This window comes from Lycium barbarum, chromosome 7 (genome assembly GCF_019175385.1).
Source record: "Lycium barbarum isolate Lr01 chromosome 7, ASM1917538v2, whole genome shotgun sequence".
Lineage (NCBI taxonomy): Eukaryota > Viridiplantae > Streptophyta > Magnoliopsida > Solanales > Solanaceae > Lycium > Lycium barbarum.
Window position 1 is genome coordinate 32,342,381 of NC_083343.1, and position 22,275 is coordinate 32,364,655.

Consider the following 22,275-nt stretch of genomic DNA (forward strand, 5'->3'; position numbering starts at 1 on the left):
TATATGATATGATGGTGATTATGAAGTAAGCCAGTATGCATTATTTCTTTTATAATTGACAGTCAGTTACAGGTTGTTCCTTATTTGATGTTTCCTTTATCTTATTGACGTATTATTGTTACTTATGCCTCTCATACTCAGTACAATGTTCGTACTGACGTCCGTTTTATTTGGACGCTTTGTTCATGCCCACAGGAAGACAGGGAGGCGATCTAGACTCGTAGGAGCTATTAGCTGACTTGAGAGCACTCCATTGTTCCGGAGGTGCCTTTGATTATTCTTTTGTGTATATGTGTATATTTTGGGCATGGCGGGGTCCTGTCCCATCCCTATGTCTAGCACTCTAGGAGAGGCTCGTAGATACGCATGTGTGGGTAGTATGGTCTCACGATGTTACTATTGTATATGTATATATTATTTTGATAGCCGAAGGGCTTATGCATATATAAAGTAATTATGTTTCCAACGAAAAATGATTTTTCTACGATTTGAGTATGAATTTGATAAAAGAACGCTTAATGAGTATGATGAGTAATAGAATAAGTGGTGCTCGATGGTTAGCCCCGGGTACCCGTCATGGCCCCTAGCCGGGTCGTGACAAAAGTGGTATCAGAGCAGTTCAGACCTAGGAAGTGTCTATGAGCCGTGTCTAGTAGAGTCTTGTTTATGGTGTCTTGTGCGCCACATCTATAAACAGGAGGCTACAGGGCATTTAGGAAAAATGACCATCTTTCATCTTAAGAGATCGTGTGATAGAGCTGTGTTATAAGATTCTCTCCTCTTAATAGTGTGCTATGATTTCAGAAATGTCACCAAAGGGAAAAGCTACAGCCGCCCAAAAGGGCAAGACTACGATGAAAAAGCGGGTAGAAAGGGAGCCGCCAATGAACGTACAAGAGGGTGAATCACATAATGAGGCTCCATCTAATGCTTCTTCCACCCCACCTATTACAGAAGAACAAGAAGGGGCTTCAGCTCCGGCTCCTACGCCTCCAGTTCCCCACCGGCTACTTCGGGTCAACAGATGACCGAGGCTATCCATTTATTGACATAGTTAGTTTCCGCCCAGGCACAGCGGAAGACTGCGGGTTCAAGTGATCGGGCAACTAGTACCAGATCCCGTGATATTATGAGTTTGAATCCTCCGGAGTTTTTTAGGTCAAAGCCGGATGAAGACCCGTAAAGTTTTATTGATGAAATGCTGAGAACATTGAGGATTATTCATGCCTCCAAAACTGAATCTGTGGAGTTGGCATCTTATAGACTCCGAGATGTGGCAATATTGTGGTACAATAATTGGCTAGCATCAAGAAAAGAAAATACGCCTCCTCCCGTGTGGCAAGAATTTGTAGATGCTTTCATCCGCCACTATTTTCCACCCGAGGTCCGCCAAGCTAGAGCGGATAGGTTCTTAAATCTAAAGCAAGGGATTATGAGTGCCCGGGAATATTGCCTTCAGTTTAATTCATTGACAAGATATGACCCGACTATGGTGGCCGATATGGGAGATAGGGTACACAGGTTTGTGAGTGGCTTAGGGCCACATTTATTTAAGGATTGTTTGACGGCTTCGTTGCAAGATGGGATGGATATTTCCCGAATACAAGCCCATGCCCAGAATTTAGAAGGACAACAACCTCCGCAAAGGGGTGATCGTGATATCGATAGAAGGCAAAGCAAGAGGGCCAGATCTATAGGGGGCAGGAAGTGATTATAGAGGGGGATCAAGGCAGACACATTCTAGACACTCAGGACAGTCGGTGACTAGTGCACCTCCACGATTTACGGGTAGTAGATTTGATCGCTCCTTTCGTTTAGGATAGGGTCAGAGTTCGAAGGCCTCAGATTCTCAGTTTGGGGGAGATTATAGCCAGAGGAGACCCCCAGTACCGCGATGTAGCCAGTGCGGTAGATTTCATTCTGGACAATGTCGCCAAGGTTTGGATGATTGCTATGCCTGCGGCCAGGTTGGGCACATGATACGAGATTGCCCGTCGATGAGTGGTAGAGTTGGGGTTCAGCCCACAGGATCAGCAGCCGGTTCCTCTTCAGTGCGCTCGATAGAGCAGACTCCCCAGATTTCAGTAGGTCAAGGTAGAGGCAGAGGGGGAGCATCTACATCAGGTGCCACTCAGCCCCGTATGTATGCTTTAGCCGGACGATAGGATCTTGAGTCCTCCCCAGATGTGGTTAAAGGTACATTGTCAGTATTTTCCCATGATATGTATGCATTGACAGATCTGGGTTCTACCCTATCTTATATTACTCCGTATATTGCTAGTCGTATTGGGGTGAAACCTGAGCCAATAAAACCTTTTGAGGTATCTACTCTTGTTGGTGATCCCGTGATAGCTAGACAAGTGTATAGAAATTGTGTACTTGTGATATGCAATCGCCAAACCAAAGCTAATTTAATTGAGCTAGAAATGTTAGATTTCGATGTGATTATGGGCATGGATTGGTTGGCCTCATGTTATGCTAATGTTGATTGTCGGATGAAAATAGTTCGATTCTAATTTCCGAGAGAGCCCGTGCTTGAATGGAAGGGTAATATAGCATCTCCAAGAAGTAGGTTTATTTCCTACCTTAAGGCAAGAAAGATGATAGCTAAGGGCTATATTTATCACTTAGTCCGAGTTTATGATACCGAAGAAAAGTCGCCAACTTTCCGATCCGTTCCGGTAGTGAATGAATTCGGGGATGTATTTCTAGAAGAACTTCCAGGCCTTCCTCCAGAAAGAGAGATTGATTTCGCTATTGATGTGTTGCCGGACACCAAGCTTATTTCCATTCCTCCTTATCGAATGGCTCCGGCAGAATTGAAAAAGCTAAAGGCACAGTTGAAAGATTTTCTTGAGAAATGGTTTATTAGATCCAGTTCATCACCGTGGGGAGCACCAGTCTTGTTCGTGAGAAAGAAAGATGGTTCCCTATTAATGTGCATCGATTATAGGCAGTTGAATAACGTGATAATAAAGAACAAATATCCTCTCCCAAGAATTGATGATTTGTTTGATCAACTACAGGGTTCCAAGTGGTTTTCTAAAATAAACTTGAGGTCGGGTTATCATCAAGTGAGAGTTAGAAAAGAAGATATTCCTAAAACAGCTTTCAGAACGAGATATGGCCATTATGAATTCTGGGTGATGTCGTTTGGGTTGACCAATGCTCCGGCAGTGTTCATGAATTTGATGAATAATATATTCAGTCCACTCTTGGATTTATTTGTAATAGTGTTCATTGATGATATTCTGGTATACTCTCGCACAGAATCAGAACATGCAGATCATTTACGTATTGTTCTTGGAATTCTTCGAACCCGAGAATTGTATGCAAAATTTTCAAAGTGCGAGTTTTGGTTGAATTCTGTGACATTCCTGGGCCATGTTATTTCAGATAATGGTGTTCGAGTTGATACTCAGAAAATTGAAGCTATGAAGACTTGTCCAAGGCCTACGACGCCTACAGAAGTTCGTATTTTTTTGGGATTGGCAGGTTACTATAGAAGTTTCGTAGAGGGGTTTCCTCTATTTCAGCCCTATTGACGAAGCTAATCCAAAAGTCAGTTAAATTTCAATGGAATGATGCTTGCGAATGCAGTTTCCAAGAGTTGAAGGACAGATTAACCTCAGCCCCAGTCTTAACACTTCCAGAAGGGCCAGATGGTTATGTTGTGTACTGTGATGCTTCCGGTGTTGGGTTAGGATGTGTGTTAATGCAACATGGTAGAGTTATAGGGATTTTTAGATCATTAATGAAGTACTAAACAAGTGTTAAGAAGGTTGTGTAAGGATTGGAGATCAAACGAAACGACGAGGACAACTTCGGAAAAATTGTGAGTTACACGACCACATTATACGGACCGTGGAATTTTATACGGACCGTATAATGGTCCGTATAACCCAACAGCAACAATGTTTTCCATGGTGGTGAACCACGGACACTTATATGGACCGTATAATGTTATACGGACCGTATAAGTGGTCCGTATAAGTCCCGACGGACTGATTAAGTTACAACTATAAATGCATGTTCCCACTTTATTTTCTCATTCTTTTCCACTTCTCCACTTCTCTCCAAGCTTCTAGAATATTGCATACACATCTTCAACATAAAAATCAAGGGAAACCAAAGATCAAACACCAATATTCAAGGGAAATCAAGCATATGGAAGCTTTCTAGGGTTATGGAAGTTAGAAATCCTTTGGAAGCTAAAGCTAGGGTTTTCTTCAAGTGAAGCATTGTCAACCAAAACCCGTTCCTACGCATTCAAAGGTGAGTTTTATGATTATTCCATGTTGTTTAAAGTATTGAAAAGTTGAAACACTTGGATTATGGACGAAGATGGAAAATGGGTTACAAAAGATGAGATTAGTGGCAATTGTGAATAGTAGATTAATATGAATCATGAATATCGATATGTGGTGATTGTAATTACGTTATGAATGATGTTAGGAGTATGAGAGAAACATTAGATGAGAATGAATGCAACGTTGTATTATGATAATGATATTATGAATGTTATCGATGTTTGGGAGTTGATATGGAATATGGGGAAAGTTGTATAAACAAAGGAAATGCTGCTCAATTTTCTTTAGCTTTAGTAACCACGTTTAAGTAACCAATTAGCTAATGTTAATGCGAATTCTCTTGAAGGTAGACACGTGGGCATTGAAGGAGATCAAGCAAGCGATAGATTAGTTGAACGAAAAAGGTATGTGAGGCTAGTCCATTCTTTCTAAGGCATGAATCCTATGGCATGATTTTTCCTTCTTCTCCATGAATCTCCTACATCCCGGAAAACTAAGAGTCTATGCGGAAAAATAAGAGTCTATGTTCGCGAGTAGCCACATGAGATAAGAGATACATTATGAGCCCAATAATGATGATGATGAGCTTAAGTATAAAGATTCTAGAGTTCATGATATGATGTTACTTCAAAGTTAACGATGTCGTTTATTGTATACACTCACCTTATATACTATTTTCTTTAAGGTGAGGCAGAATGCTTATAACTGCTCCATAATGGAATCGGGGGTTCACTGTCACCTCGATAAAGTATAGCTGTCTTTGAGTTTCTATGCATGCATTATGATGAGTACATGTTGATGACATTACGCCGCGCCTATATGGCCGGGCAGACACCGCTAAGGCGGGCAGCGTATACACCATGTCTAGATGCCATGGGCAGACACCACTGGTGGGCGGCATGAGACGGTACCCCGGACGCGGGAGGCCTGGACTGTTACACCTCGAAAAATCTTCCGTTGTTGCACAAGTGAGTGAACTAGTGAGGAGTACGAGTATACGATATTTCCATGAGTAAGAAATGACATTTGATGGCCTAAGAGAGATTTCAAAGGCATCCGATGTTAGACGAGAAAGTTGGCTAAGAGAAGGCAAGCCATACAATAGGTATCGGGAAGGAAATATGAGTAGTGAGTTAACAAGGCTTTAATGATGTCTTGGAGAAGAGTGATAACATCCCTTAGATTGGTATGGAAGTGTTGAACAAGTGTTAAGAAGGTTCCATAAGGATTGGAGATCAAACAAATTGACGAAACGAACTTCGAAACCACTGGGGGTTATACGGCCAAACATACTGGCCGTATAAATTATACGGTCCGTATGTTTGGGACCGTATAATCATCCCAGAAAGGCAAAAGTTTCTGGACCAAATATACGGCCATACATACGGCCCGTATAAATTATACGGATCGTATGTTGGTCTGTATATACGGTCGGGCAGATTTTGGATCATTAAATAAAGGGACCAAGTCTTATTTCATTTCACTTCTACATGACACCCCTTCTCTCTAAAACCTCTCTCTACATTTATTCCACAAGAATTCAAGGATTATTAGTGATCAACAACATAAACCAAGTGAATCAAGTGTAAGAAAACCCATCAAAGATCATTCAAGTCAAGAAATCTCAATGGAGATGAACTAGGGTTTTGCTCAAGTGGAGTATTATCAACTAAGGCTTGTTCATACGACATCTAAGGTAAGATTTATGGTATTTATATGTTGTTTAAGGTATTTGAGAGTTGAAATACGTGAGTTGTAGAAGGGTATAGAAAATGGGTCATGAATGTGGAATAGTGCCATTTTAAGAAATAGCTTGAATTGAGTTATGATTCTTGATGTATTGTGATGTAAATATGTTATGAATGATGTTGAGAACATGAGATGAGCAATGTATATGAATGGACGTAGTCGTGTGATATGACCATGGATATGGGTGATTGAAGGTAAATTAAGAAATGTGGATAATGTGGATGAATAACGACTATTGTTATAGTATTGTGAATGTGTTATTGACGTTTGGGAGCTGATATACGTTATGGAGGAATGTCGTATAAATAAAGGAGATGCTGGCCGATTTTCTCTAGTTTTAGTCATATATGCTAGCTATCGATTCTAATGATAGTATGACTTTAATGAAGGTAGAAATGCTAGCATTGGAGGAGAACGAGCAAGTGTAGAATAATTGAACGGAAAAGGTATGTAAGGCTAACCCTTCTTTCATAAGGCATGGTTCTTTGGCCAATCATCTAAATCTTCTACGAGCTTATGATATTCTCCAAATGCCTCTATCTTCAAAGCTACTAAGCTTATGATTATCGATATGTTACGATTGTACTAAGTTCCTCGTATGACGAGTAGGCCTATTAAGGTAGATGAGATGAATGACGATAATAGTGACAATGATATTGATGACGACTATAATGGTAATAGCGATGATGATAACGATGACGATGATGATAGTAATGAATATAGTAAAGATGATTATGAGCTACTATGTATATGTATCTATGTATGACTATTATGGAACCCCAAGCCTATGAGGCCAGGTAGGATATGTAAATAAGTATGTATATGATTACGTAATGCGCGCACACCTCTGCAGATGGTACGAATAACCCTGACGCCTTAGTAGGGCTAGGTAGATGTAACCCTGAAGCCTTGGTAGGGCCAGGTATGTGTAACCTTGAGCCTTGGTTGGCCAAGTATGTATGAAACACTGATCCTCCATGGTCGGGTATGCTATGTAAATGCTATGTATATGATATGATGATGTATATGATGTAGATATGTGAAGTAATACGAATATGATACGATTACGAATGAGAGTATGTACATGATATGAATGTGAATAAGGATACGTAAATGGATACGGATACGGTTATGGATGTATGTACACGAATACGCATTAGAAATAGAAAGTTCCTATGAAAGGTAGGTAAATGCCTATGACGATGATATTACCATCTCCCATCTTGTGCTATTTCTCATGTTGTTCATTATGCTTCTATATTGATATTGATTATGCTTTACATACTCGGTACATTCTTCGTACTGACGTTCTTTTGTTTGTGGATGCTGCGTCATGCCCGCAGGTGCACAGGGAGACAGGCTCGATCCATAGTCACATTCTCAGAGACTACATAGCAGAGCTCCATTTCATTCGGAGCCATAACTTTTGGGTACTTATTCTTTTGTGTACATAATTACGGGCATAGCGGGGTCCTGTCCCGCTTATGTGATATGTTATATTCTCCTTAGAGGCTCATAGACACGTGTATATCGTTAGATATGTCTGGCCTTGCCGGCCTATAATTTGTATATCATTTTGATAGCCTTGTCGGCTCATGTACATTGGTGTGGCATAGATGCCAATGATAATGTAAAGGCATTGTTGTCCAATGGGACTAGTATGATGAATGAATAGAATTACGTGTTTAATTATGTGGCTCACCTAGATGTAATCATAAGAGTAAGCCAAGGGGGTGCTCGGGTGGGCTAGCACCGGGCGCTCGTCGCGACCCCTTAGACGGGTCGTGACATGGACACATGCTAATGATTATCACACCGTACCTATATGGTCGGGCAGTTTATACATACATGCATACATGATATGATGGTGATTATGAAGTAAGCCATTATGCATTATTTCTTTTATAATTGACAGTCAGTTACATGTTGTTCCTTATTTGATGTTTCCTTTATCTCATTGACGTATTATTGTTACTTATGCCTCTCATACTCAGTACAATGTTCGTACTGACGTCCGTTTTCTTTGGACGCTGTGTTCATGCCCACAGGAAGACAAGGAGGTGATCCAGACTCGTAGGAGCGATTAGCTGACTTGAGAGCACTCCATTGTTCCGAAGGTGCCTTTGATTAATCTTTTGTGTATATGTGTATATTTTGGGCACGACGGGGTCCTGTCCCGTCCCTATGTCTAGCACTCTAGTAGAGGCTCGTAGATACGCATGTGTGGGTAGTATGGTCTCACGATATTACTATTGTATATGTATATATTATTTTAATAGCCGAAGGGCTTATGCATATATAAAGTAATTATGTTACCAACGAAAAATGATTTTTCTATGATTTGAGTATGAATTTGATAAAAGAACGCTTAATGTGTATGATGAGTAATAGAATAGGTGGTGCTCGGTGGTTAGTCCCGGGTACCCGTCATGGCCCCTAGCCAGGTCGTGACAACAGGCCATACCCATCTGTACACAAAAGAATCATACCAACTAGACTGCAACTCTGGAACAAATGGAGTGCTTCTGTACATTCGTTGAGAAGTCAGCCTAAATGCCTGAACCGTCTCCCTGTTTAACTGCGGGCATGACTACAGCATCCACAAATAAAGGACGTCAGTAAGGATAATGTACTGAGTATGTAAGGCATGAAAGACAACATAATAGAGACATGAGAGTAACATGAAACATGAGAGAGAATAAACCTGTGCATCTGAATTGCCTTTGAAGGCTAATGATATGCATAAATACTATGCATCTGAGCTTCCTTTGAGGGCTAATGATATGCATAAATAATGTTCATGCATGCATGAGGTCATACATATATATATATATGCGTATATAACGCCTGTCAAGCCACTGTGGACATCCCACGTATCGTATCGGTCGGCATCATCATCATCATTGTATCATCATATGACTACTGATCAGGTAGTAGTGCGTATTTAACGTCGTCACATTCCCCCATACCCCATACATATGTACATATATAATACATAATATACGCACATATAGCGCCTGAGGGGTTTCGCGTCTGCATATGCATATGTATATATATAAATACAATGCAATGCATAGACTTGATAGGAGTACGAGTGACTCTAAAAAAACCAAACTGGATCTAAGCAAGACTTTCTGAAGATAGCAATATGGAGCATGAATCAAATGGATCATTCCTAACTCTAGGAGTAGAGTCATTATGGATTAACGTTACGTGTACATTCGGTTCACAAAGATCATGCCAAAAAGAAAGAACGGGATAGCCTTAACATACCTCAAGTCGTCCAAGCGATCCAACAATCGAGGTACTTACAACTAGCACACCAATCCTATAACAAGGAATACATATATAAACTTAGATGGCGCTAATAAATCATGTACATCAACGACAACTTGATTCTAAATTAAAATGGGCAGCATTTCCCCTTACTCTCCAATCACCTCAACATATACAACAACCCACAATAACAACAAGCAGCTTACAAAAGTCCTTAAATACTCCTTTCACTGCCCATACAAAGAATATACACCAAACAACCCAAAGTATACCAATATACAATAACAATATACACTTCCTTTCTTCCCAATCAAGGAATGTAATCTCATCAACACACCAACAACATTAAATACTATTCATATGCATGGAAATTAGCTCAACAATACAACCACAACATGCTCACACATTCCATGAACTCAACAACTACAAGGCAACACTTTATGACTTTCCTCCATACTATTTTCACTTTTTAAAACTTGCTAAACCATCAAATCAACTCAACATAAGAGATAAGATAAAGAACATACCTTGTATTTGAAGAATTTGAACTCACAACTTGTTTCAAGACCAAGCTCTCAACAACTCCAAGTAGAGCCAAGAACAATCACTTTCTAGGAATTAGTTAAGGGTTTAGTGTTTGACCTTCTCTTGAAAAGGTTTAAGATGATTAGAGATGATTAGAAGTGATTGGGAGAGCTTAGGGGGTCTAGTAGGATCTCTTTTTGGTGAAAAATGATGACCCAAGGTCGTGGAAATCAATTTATAGGAAATCTCCACCGATTTCCAGGTTTTTGGAAATTTCGGGCAAGGTGTGGCCAAAAAGTGTGTGTCGTACTTCAAAGTACGTCCCGTTCTTTCAACTCGTACTTTACCCCGTACTTCTCAGAATTGCGATCTGTCAGTTGCGTTGGAAAGAAGACTCGCTGAACTTGAATTTCATAGGTTATACATTCCATAACTCTTCATATTCTAGGAGATATGCCTCTCTCAAGTTGGACCAAAAATCCTGTCTAACATTCTGCCAAGTTTTTCTAATTTTTTTGACAAACTTAATTTCTTTGATTCGCTTGATTCTGAAACCTTTAGACTTTTGTTTAGCACTTGTTAGAAGTCCTCTTTAACCTTAAGGATTCCATGACCTCCCCGGGATTACGGTAGTTTACTTACAATGCAAACAACACGAAAATTTTCAAGGTGTAACACCTCAGCTGGCAAGTATGCCCTCCAACTTTAGGTGTGGATAAGTAGGCATCTCAACTTGTCTTCATTTTGTCAGTTGAACACTCTACCTTACAAAATGGTTATCTAGACACTTTCAAATTTTATGTGTCACGTCAGCATTTATGTTTACGTGTTAAAATTTAAACAAGTTGAGGTGCCAACTTGTGCACTCACAAAATTTGAGGAAATACTTGCCAACTGAGACAAAGTTTGAGGGTCTGTTTATGAAAATTCCTTATTTGGTTGATGTAAAATCTTATTAAAGAAATAGATCAGAAGCTTTTTTTGACGAACTACTCGAAAGCTCAAAGTGGGTTTGATTAATTTTGAGTTATTAAACTAAATTAAAGATTTCTTTTATGAAAACACATTGAAATTTTTTGTCGAACTCAATTCAACATTATTTGTAGTTGATTTGATAGTGTTTTGTTCAAAATTTTGAAGTTCGACTAGCTTTAAACGATAACCATGATTCAAACTCTTAAATTCAAATTCAGTCAGAAAGTTGACCTACTTCTGTCACACCCAAATGAGGGGCATGACAGGCACCCTACCCTATCGACCGAGAACTACCTGACGTATACTGACATGATCTCAGTACAGCTATCCTGGCTTGTAATCTGATCTCACTGTAACATAGAAAGACACCTGCACGCAGAAAAGACCCAATACAACGGAAGACATATGCATGATCATATGTATATATATATATATATATGCCGACGAGGCTGCCACAAGAGCATCACAATCGAACGAAGGCCGACGAGGCCGTACATGCATCTACATACATCATACTATCTATGAGCCTCTAGGAATACATATACATGACATACTGGACGGGACAGGGCCTCATCATACCCAAAAGATAGATATACCTAACAATGTGAACGTAGCATATACCAAAAAGTGCAAGCCCGGTACAATGGCACTTGCTGAAGACCCACTAAAGCTGATAGTCCTACTGAAAAGGTCCTCCGTTCTGTCTGTCAGGACATGCAACACGAAATGCAGCGTCCCACAGGATGGGACATCAGTACGGATAAAAGTACTGAGTATGTAAGGCAGAAAATAATAACGTAGGTAAGACATAAATATAAAAGGATAGAAGTAACCTGAGCCATCTGAGGACGTGCAATATGCAATGCATGAGTTTAAAAATCATATGCAACTATATACATATAGTACATCATCATATTATCATTATCATATCATCATCATCCCGCGTCCGGGGTAACATCATAACATGCCCACTGCAGTGGTGTGCACATCTATGTGTCGGCCCGGCCGACTATAGCGCGGCATGGTGTAGTAAAATAGTGCAATATATATATATATATATATATATATATATATATATATATATATATATATATATAAAATGCATGAGGAGCCAATGAACTATTATCGGGCTTTTCGGAGTGACGTAAGGTTGGTAACCTCCGAATGAATTATGAAATTCATATCGAATCCAAAGAAATAACTTAATGATGATCAATATGATGATATTTCAAGAATCATTAGAGAAGTATATCAAACTGATTGGAGAAACAAGTAAGTAATTGAATAAAGAACATCTGTAAAAAGTGATACATGAATGGAGTAGAATCATTCGGGTATATGCATTGGTACGCTAAATTTAGATTCGTGCCAAGGAAAGAGGAGTAGCAAACACCTTACATACCTTACTTGTCGAGCCGTCACCTTGAACGAATCCTTATTCCGATGCTCGCTCCTTTCCCGAAGCTATATTGAAAGATATGTCCTTAGTTATAACCTATAATGTTTATATATCAACGTATATGAGTTGCATATTGAAGGGTGATTCGGGTTACGAGAATTTGGGCAGCAATTCATCTGTTTCTACTACGTCCCCAAGGTTACAACGAAAAACAACTCAACACATGCAATGCCAAGCTCAATCCCATATCTATGTTACTCAATCAATAACATTCAATTTAGGGTTGTTCTGTCTTTTACTCAATTCGACTATATACATCATAATTCAGTGAATATAACCTTGAATCAACTTAATTTCATAGATGTAAAGGGAAAACTTACCCTACTAAGCTTGGATTGATCCTTGCTAGCTTCGAACTCGTGGTCTCGCCTCCCTTGTTTTGTTCCACAACTAATTACAATACTATGATTTTTCCACAAGCTTCCCGAGCTAATTAGCGTATAAATTGGAGTGACTAATGATCTAGTGGGTAAAACATCTTAAAAGAAGTATACAGAGGTATATAAAGGTGTTGAAGAGTTGTATAATGATGAAAATGAGCTGGGATGGGGTTTTTATACCCCCATAGATCGGTTCCACCGCCTCAAATCGACGGCAACCTCGACGGACCGTCGAGTTGCTTGACGAGTCGTCGAGTTGCACCGTCGAGTTACCCCGAACCGTCCAAATGCACTGCTCAAGTAGTCTGTCTTGAAACGCTCATAACTTCCTACTCGGATGTCGTCTCAACGAACGGTTTATTGCGTTGAAAACTTAACTCAATGAACTTCAATTTACATAGGTTATACGTTCCATAACTCCTCATATTCTAGGAGATACACCTCCCACAAGTTGGAACAAAAATCCTGTCCGGAATTCTGTCAAGTTATCCCAAAGTTTCGATACACTCAATTCCTTTGATTCGCTTGATTTCGAAACCTTTAGACACTTGCTTAGCACTTGTTAAAAGTCTTCCTTAACTTTTTAAGGGTTCCATGACCTCTCGATCTTACGTTACTTTACTTACGATGCAGACGACGCGAAATTTTTTGAGGTGTAACAACTTCTTCCTTTCTATTTTTCAATTACTTTTCGGTAATCATAGTTAATTTTTAAATCCATTGTATTAGTTGGACCAAAAGTGTTCAATTAAGCAAATTTAAAGATTAAACATGCTCATTATTGTTATACTAGATGGTTTGTGCCCGTGCAAGGCACAGGCGTTAGTTACTACCGAGATACAAATAAAGGAGAGATGATTAAACTAAATATTAACATAACATGGTTCATTGTATATTACATTCATTTGTGGAACAAAGTTACAGGAGTAGTTTGCAGGAAAGACAAAAGTATAAAGATTGTAGGTGCTCCAACATTTGTATGAGGTTGGGCTGAAATCTGAATTCTGGTAGTTGAACATAAGTATGCTCTTGAAAGATAAAACTCTTTCATGACCTGGGAACTTTCATGACTTGCGAAGAAATTGAAGGAATAAACTTACATAATCCAGTAGATAGCAAAGTAATACTATAAACATAAAGAAAGTTTAATGACTCTTACTTTGTTTATTGGTACAAAGGATAGAACAAATGTTGATAGAGAAGAAAGTTAAAATTAGTTAAGAACTTGGCAGAAAAATTGGGATGTCCCTTTTCTCTCCACCCTCTGCTCTAAAAAATTGAGGGTGGGGGTTGTGGTGGTGGGTGTATGTCATTGTCTTTCACATAAAGAACAGCAAGGAGTATGAACTCATATTTCTACCAATTCCTTTAGTCTAGAACTTGATAATATGATCCAAGAATACAGAAATTCTGTACCTACCACAAAATACTGTGTGCATACTGGGCATTCATGTGGCTTGCCCTTCTCTAGCCAGAACCAAACTGTCACACCCTCATCTTGACAGGGCATGATGGGCACCCGACTCTCTTCAGAGTCGAGCGAACCCTTAAACATTCGCCTTATCAAAAACTTTTAAAAACATGAAACTTTTCCAAATAAAGATCATTGTCTTTATACATATTATGAAAACTTTCAATTAATTACGTACTTCAAATCAACTGAAATCATCTAAAAATACATACTCTTTTAACATCTATAAATGATTCGCACTTCTCGACGCCCTATCCACAGGACACTGTCTGCAAAGTCTCTAACATATACAAAATACCATGACATAAGTACTTGACTCGGCAATACTCCGAACTGAGATGGAGCTCGCCAATTCAGCTGGTATCCTGGGAACATCCTATAGCCAATGCCTTCCACTCATCTGTATACACCTACGTGGCATGAAACGCAGCTCCCGAAGAAAGGGGGTCAGTACGGAATATGTACTGAATATGTAAAGCATCACTGAATCATAAACACAGGAAAGCGTTACAGTAACCAGTTTAGAGACAACCCGGGAGCTACCTGGAATAACATTTTGAACCGTGCCACGTAGTGCCTTACACAAATTCTAGCATACCTAATATAAACACAGCATACCCAAATTCTAGCATACACTATGAGAAAATAGTATCATAATGGTCCCTTCGGATGGCCGCTTCCGGCATAGTAACAATGATGGCCCCTTCGGGCATGCCGGTTCCGACATAATACTACCCTAGCCCCATCGGGCATGCCGGTCCCGACATAATAATAATGATGGCCCCTTTGGGCATGCCGGTTCCGACATAATACTACCCTGGCCCCATCGGGCATGCCGATCCCGACATAATAATAATAATGGCCCCTTCGGGCATGCCGGTTCCGACATAATACTACCCTGGCCCCTTCGGGCATGTCGGTCCCGACATAATAATAACGATGCCATGGAATGTAAACATGAGTCGTATATGGAATGAAATAGTACAACCTCGCACCCCCTTCGGAGTGATTTTGAAAATCTAAATAGTAAAATCTCGCACCTCCTTCGGAGTGGTTTTGAAAATCTTAATAGTAAAATCCCACACCCCATTCGGAGTGGTTTTGAAAGTCAAGTTTATGTTTCCTTTAGTACAAAACTAATTTTCTTGAAATCATTAATAAGCCACAAACACGTTTCAAGTAAATCCGAGTTAGTATAAGAAAGTTAACAACCATATGCACGAGCAGAGTAGTAGGAAACTAAATGCATGTAAATCAACTTTTAAGATTCGATGGATAAATATACTTACCGACGCCTGAAGACTCAGAAACAGGTTTCGGGTCAATCCGACTTAGAATAAGAAAGTTATGAGCGTTTGAAGTACAGAACCTTCTACGAACGTTTCAGAAGTTATTTTTGAAAAATTAAAACAACAATCATACCAAGTACCTTTCAAATATCATTATGGACATTATTCATTATAGAACCCCCCATGAACGTTTCTAACGCAATCCGAGTTCGCTTATGAAATCTATGAACGTTATTCGTTATAGAAACTTCTACGAGCATTTCCAAGACAATCCGAAACCATCTACGAAAATTAGGGACATTACTACTTACAGATCTCTTATAAATAAAACAGGAACTCTTTATACTCTTCTTGTTATTCTTCATATAATAAGCTCGACCATACTAAATATACGCATATCAAAAAGTGAATAAGGATCATTAACAAGCTCGGAATCAAGAATAGAGTCACCCCAAGATAAGTATCATAGCTTACTTAGCTCTAGGGCATGCCAAAAGAAAGAAAAAGTAAGCTTTACATACCTGTTCCACGTCCTATTAGCTACGCTTATCTGTCCAAGCTTGCTATCGCTAGTCTACATTCAAGAAGATTACACAATCATTAAACACATTGTCACACACTTGCCTTAGTCTTCCAAATAAATTCATTCATAATCTGCCGAAATTTCGGCAGCATTCCCCCTGTAAATACACCATCCCCGAAAATCTAACTCGGCCAATTTATCAACAACAAATCCGAGAATTCAACTCGGCCAAATTATCAACAACAATACGAACAATCATATCTCCAACTTCAACAATTAATTCAAATGCATTCTAACACTAGCAATCCTTTTACACAATTCGACGGCATTCCTTTTATATTCAATTCAACAACACATAGTCAAGCTAACATCAATTATTTCACATTCAAGTATTAATCCGAAATCATTCTAACATGATTCAAGAACACTTCAAACAATCCGACCAACATACCACTTCACCCGAAACCTTCCAAAGTCAACAAGAACAATGACAACATATTTTCTTTTTGTCCAAATTCATGAACTACACCGACAATCTACACATTAACAACTTCATTCTCATAATTACAAGAAACCATATTAAAATTGCATTAACTTCTACAACAACCCACAAACAACTACAACTTCATTTCAAGTCGTCAAACCTTTATTTTCATCATGAAATCCACAACAACAACAATCAATATACTAAATAAAATCAATTCATCACTTCTTACCAACACACCTCTATTCGGCCACCAACATAACATCCATATTTCATGATTTTCATCCACTTTTACGTACTACAACACACATAATCATCCATAATACATGTAAAAGGAGATTGAACACATACCTTTTTTCCCACTCATCTTCTTTCTCGGCTAGAGTCCACAACTCGCACAACGAATATTTTGCTTACTCCAACAATTTCTCCATGTTAAAGAGGACCTTCCAATTAGTAGAAAAGCTAGAAGAAAATATTATTTTTTTTTATCAAGATTTTTTCAAAGCTTGTTTGGTAAGCCATGGCCGAAATGGCCTTCTCCTTTCTTTCCTCTCCAAGTTTCTTGAACCCTCTATGGATAAAGATGAGAAATGTGACCTTTAAGTCATCTTTTATGCATATGTAAAATTAATCCATGTGGGCTAAAGCCCACCACCTTGGCCGGCCACTTGGCCCATTTAGTGCAAGCCCATCTTTTTTTTTTTTTTTTTTGCAATTCATGAAAATTTATTTTCCAAATTCCAAATTTGCCCTTGGCCTTCCTCCATTTTTCTATGAGCCATCTTGCGAATTTTCCTTTTTGCCCCTAGCCTTTCTTAATATTTCCACATCAAAACTTTCATGAACAACTTGTGTGCTAAACAAGGTAAAAAATATAGCCTTGCCCTTAACTTCCCGCAATCATCTCGAATTATCCGAACACGCAAATTACGGGATATAACACAAACAACGTGATGCTGATCTTCTGTTAAATTAGAAAACAACTTAGAAGATTAAGTGAACTGGCTAAAGGAAAAAATCTGTAACAGAGATGGACTTACTGTTTTCATTTTCTGGACATCCTACAATTCTTTTGTCATAGTAGGATTTAACAACAGCTGGTGCTTCCTATAGTTAAAACATATTCAAATACTTGATCATGTTCCCACACATCTAATTGGAAAGATAACTTATATTTTTAGTAGCTATCAATGTAAACAATCTCTTCATACATAATGCTTTGTTTTTCGTGGATAAATGTGTTGGAAGATTCATAGGCACACAATGTAATGCATTAGCAGATTTCATCACTGACAGCAATACAATAATTACATTTCAGTGTGTTAAAATGTGAAAAAAAGGAAAAATGAAAGGAACGTTTTTAGTCACAATTGATTGGACATTGGAGTTTGACAAGTTTCTAGTGATTTTTGATAGGGTAAATGGTATTTCATTCATGGTATCAGTGTTAATTGTGTTATTCACACATTTACATGTCTTTTTTGTTGGTGCAAGAACTGTATTGCTTACAAGTTACCAAGCAGACCATAGTTTATTTCCATGTACAAGCTATGAATGAAATTAATGTTAACAGAGGTGTATTTTTTTGGTCCTGGGCTCTTGTTAATGAGACTATAACATTTATTTAACTGCTATTGACAACCTATTCCAAAAATAAGGAAAAAAAGAATAAATCATATAAAATGATAATATGCATTAAAAAAAAAAGAACACTAACTAATGAAAAAGACAAGAGAAAGAAGAAAGGAAACTGTTTCAGTTTTCTTTTCCAACACTGTTTCGTTCGCACAAAAGTATGTGCGAACGAAAATAGCAGCGTGTCCTGGAATAGGCTTTTGGGTTCAGAGGAAGAACATGGCTGAATTGAATGGCTGGCAGTAGAATTTTCAGAGAGATGAGATATTCTCGCAGTATATTCTTCTTGACCTCGTCCTAGAGGTGCTGCCTTTTTTTCCAGTTTGCTGTTTTGGGGTGTGATTTCGTTTATTTCTGTATGATTTCTTTGGTATTTATTTTATTCTTGCTGCCAAGATTTTTCACACTATTTTGGTACCAGGATCATTCTTTTGTTGTTCTGTCTATCTTTCTTTATTGTTAGACATCTATTCTTCAAGTGTTTCATGAAGTTTCTTAATTAAAATTTAAACACGGGTAATCTTTACGTTTAATTTGTTCATATAGTACACACATCTATCAATATAACATGAAATATACAGGACATCCATTTCTAGTGAAAGAAAAACGGGGGGAGAGAGAGAGGCATTGAGGCTTTCCAAACCATTAATCTCAGTCCATAACTGATAAGCATAAAAAACAAAAAAAAGAGTTATGGACTTATAGGTATAGATTGGGAATAATGAAGTGGTTTCAAGGCTATGGGATAGTATATGTTTTCAATTGTCAGAGGGCTTTGATTCAACATCAAAGGTAGTACAACATAGTGAGTAATTTGTATACTACACAGTTAAATCAGCAGGGCAAAAAAAATGATAGATCTGTAGCTAACAGATTAATTTACAAACAGATATGATGTTAGAAAGCAACATAGCAGAGACTGACCTTTATTCCATGACTATAGAAGTCACTGGAAATATATGTACAAGCCAAAAATTGAGTAAGTTATAGTCAATACTTCATTTTCCTGCAAAACAACTGTTGATATGTATTTAAAAAAATTTAGTGAGTAGTAGTTGTTGTGAAGAGGGGAAAATTAAGCAATCAGCTAAATATAAAGGATGACCAATATCAGTGTCTAGATGCTGAGCATAAATTAAGGGAAGTAAATGAAAAAGTAAATTTCCTAAAGATTACCAAACAAAGATCGCAACTTTAAACCAAAATACTTGAGATGAAGTAGGTGAAACATCTAAGTGATAAATGATATGAATTTTCGTTGTAATTACCTTTGTTCCATGAAAGCCAATAGTGGTTGCAAAATTAGTTGGTTAACCTGTGTAAAAGGAAGATGATAGTTGTTATTGAAAGTTGTGATATATATTTATAGAAAGATTGAGAAGAAGAAATGTGTTGGTGACCTTCATTTCCTTTTCACTGGAGTTGTTGGCCCCAGTTTCTGTTTCATCTTGACTGATTCACCTTGTTCGGTTGGCAGGTTTGTTTTTGTATCATGGGAAGATACATGTTCTTTTTTCCTTTTACTGCTTTCGCTGATATTGATTGATGTTGTGGCTGGTGCTGGGAGAGAATGAATAATGCTTTCATTTTCAATGTATGACTGGATATACAATTTTGAAGATGATGTCGATGAAGCACGGCCAAATGCTTTCTTCACTTGAATTCTGAACACCTTCTGGTCAAATTTGCTTTGGAAATCTTCCACAGGCAGGTTGTCATTCTAGGGGAAAAAAATTCGTTTAATTTTTTTAAAGTTTATTTAGGAGGTGATTATGTATAAATTGTTTTTTTACAAATTGTAACTCAGCTGAAGCTCTTTCGTAAATCTCTGCTGCAGTAAGAGATAATAGTTTTTCTCCTTCTTTTTCCATAATCATCCCAGTTGTCGAGCTAGAGGCATCTTTGAGATTCACTTCAAATCGACACCTATAGTATTATATGTATAAAAAAAATTATTATTTGTTGTTGAGAGTAAAAAGATTTTTGCAGACGGTGTAAAAATGTCTATGAAAATAAATCCAAAAGTACCTGGGAACCAACATACTCTACTTATTACAATTCATGCAGTGAATTTTTCTCTTGGTCGTACTGCGTACTTCTTGTCCACAGCTTGAACAATTCAAAACACAGAAAGAGCTGAGGCTATTTGGCAAGGATATTTTTGCTTCAATGTTGAATGCCTGTCCCTGTATTAGGAGATGAGACTAATGATTGTCATAATAGACTCTAATATGAAACTATGAATAAAACAATGTACTAACGTCTTGCTGGGATTCAATGTTTGCAATTGGCACTACTTCTTCATTCATTGAAACAGAGATGAGAGATCCAGATCTGGATGTACTCCGCATAGTGAAAGAGATAAGGGTTTCTTTGTTCTGTGCGACCCTGTGCAGAACAAAAAGCTTAACTATTTAGAATATTAATTCTAATAGGAAAATAGGTAGAATATAGAGAGAAGTAATGTAATACCATGCTTGTAGTTGTTGACACTGTGGATAAGGTGGATCAATCTGTATTGTTGTGCTAAACTTTGTTGTCAATGATATACCTGCATCAATTACATTACATGTTGATGAAGTTAATTCTATTTCCAGTCAATTATATTGTTGTAGACATTATTAATTAAAATGTCACTATCTATTAAAACAAAAATTCAATACCATGAGAGTAAGCTCCAACATAGTGACAGATAGGGTTTATAATGATACTTACAAATCGGTGTAACTTTCTCACCACTTCAAATCTATTGTCTGTTACCGTAAATTAACATATGCATGGTTGGAAAATAAGAGGAAAGGCAAATAATATCCATTTTGCTGGTTCTTTGTAGTGGAAAAAATTAGAAACTCATTGATACAACTGATAAAGGAATGCTGGTGCATAATGACTTCCTTCAAATAGAAGCAACAGAGTTAACAACCTCAATGTATATTACATCTTGATGTCATAATTAGCTTTATAAGGTGACAGTGCATCGTAATTAGTTGTGGCACAGTAATATTCCTGGAAAGAGAAGCCGCAGGTCTTGTACTACTATTCTCTATATAAGGAATACCGATATAACTGCATTTTCGACACACAAGTTTAGCGTATCGTTGAAGGAAATCCCATGAGTCAGTGGATCTAAAATAGGGTGAGCATCTAAGTTTATTTATGTGACTAAATCTTCTCTGGTCAATGCATACAACTGAGAGAACCCCTCTCCTCATTGTTTTCACATATTTTGATCCAATGACTGTAGTATTGTGGTTGCAAGGGTTGAGGTTCAAGATGATGTTTTTGTAACCACAATAAAACCTACGGCAATAGAAATTTATTGCTCACTTTGAATTCTTCATCCTTCACATCTCTCTAACAAAAAGAAACCAAAAGAAATTAAATGAAAAAGGAAGAGAATGTAGCAAAAATTTACCTACAGACTGAAAGTTTAGACCATACACAATTAAATGAAACAGAAAACCTTCGTAAGAAATCCAAAAATGAATAAACGTTGAAAGAAACACATATTTTCAGAAATGGTGTAGAGCTTCCATCTAACACTCTATTTTCAAGCTAAGATATGTAAAAAGTTACTGCTGATAATAAGTCTCTCTCCTGCTTCTCTGTAGTTCCAGCTCTAGTTTCTACATTTGAAATAACCTAATCAAGCATAAGTGTCTAAAATATGAAAAGCAACTCCAAAAGGCAAATTTGCACAGCCTATAGAATTATGAGTACTGGTATACTGAGATACTGGTTCAGTTGAAACTAATTTTATTTGACTGTTCACTTGGGCACAACCACTTAAATGACAGCTGACCTCATTTCTTTGGAATCTTCGAGCTAAACAAATTTAGTTAATTATGCTCATATATAAACAAACACACGAACATACAGACCACAACAATGAGCAGAAACTGTAATCAAGATGAAACAAAAGAACAAAATAATATTAATAGACAACCGCAATTAAAAAATTGCAGAAACAAAGGGGAAAGATTAAAATTGGCATGCGTGAGCAAATTCAAAGAATACAAAAGAATACAAAAGAATCCTCAAATTCCATACACAACTGAGACAAACTAAAATAACTGGAATATGAAAAATATAGTTTTGAGGCTGTGGAATTCAAATATGTTATGAATTGGTTTCTTTGTTATGCCCAAAGAGCAATTTTGTGGACAGATGTCATCTACCATTATCACTAATTTGCA

The 22,275-nt window shown here is 37.8% G+C and overlaps 1 long non-coding RNA gene across 4 annotated transcripts; it reads right to left on the bottom strand.

Moving 5' to 3' along the window:
• Positions 1-14,263: 14,263 nt before the first annotated feature.
• On the bottom strand, positions 14,264-20,133 carry LOC132603377 (uncharacterized). Of its 4 annotated transcripts, none has more exons than XR_009568189.1 (6): positions 20,108-20,133; positions 19,480-20,005; positions 19,348-19,394; positions 19,004-19,096; positions 17,485-17,551; positions 14,264-17,408 (listed from the first exon to the last, which is right to left on the bottom strand). It is a non-coding gene; the product is annotated as an uncharacterized LOC132603377 (long non-coding RNA). The 4 variants fall into 4 exon arrangements; XR_009568188.1 differs by having other exon boundaries at positions 14,264-16,008; positions 16,793-17,551; XR_009568190.1 differs by having other exon boundaries at positions 14,264-17,551; positions 19,480-19,799; positions 19,883-20,005; positions 20,108-20,120.
• Positions 20,134-22,275: the final 2,142 nt, after the last annotated feature.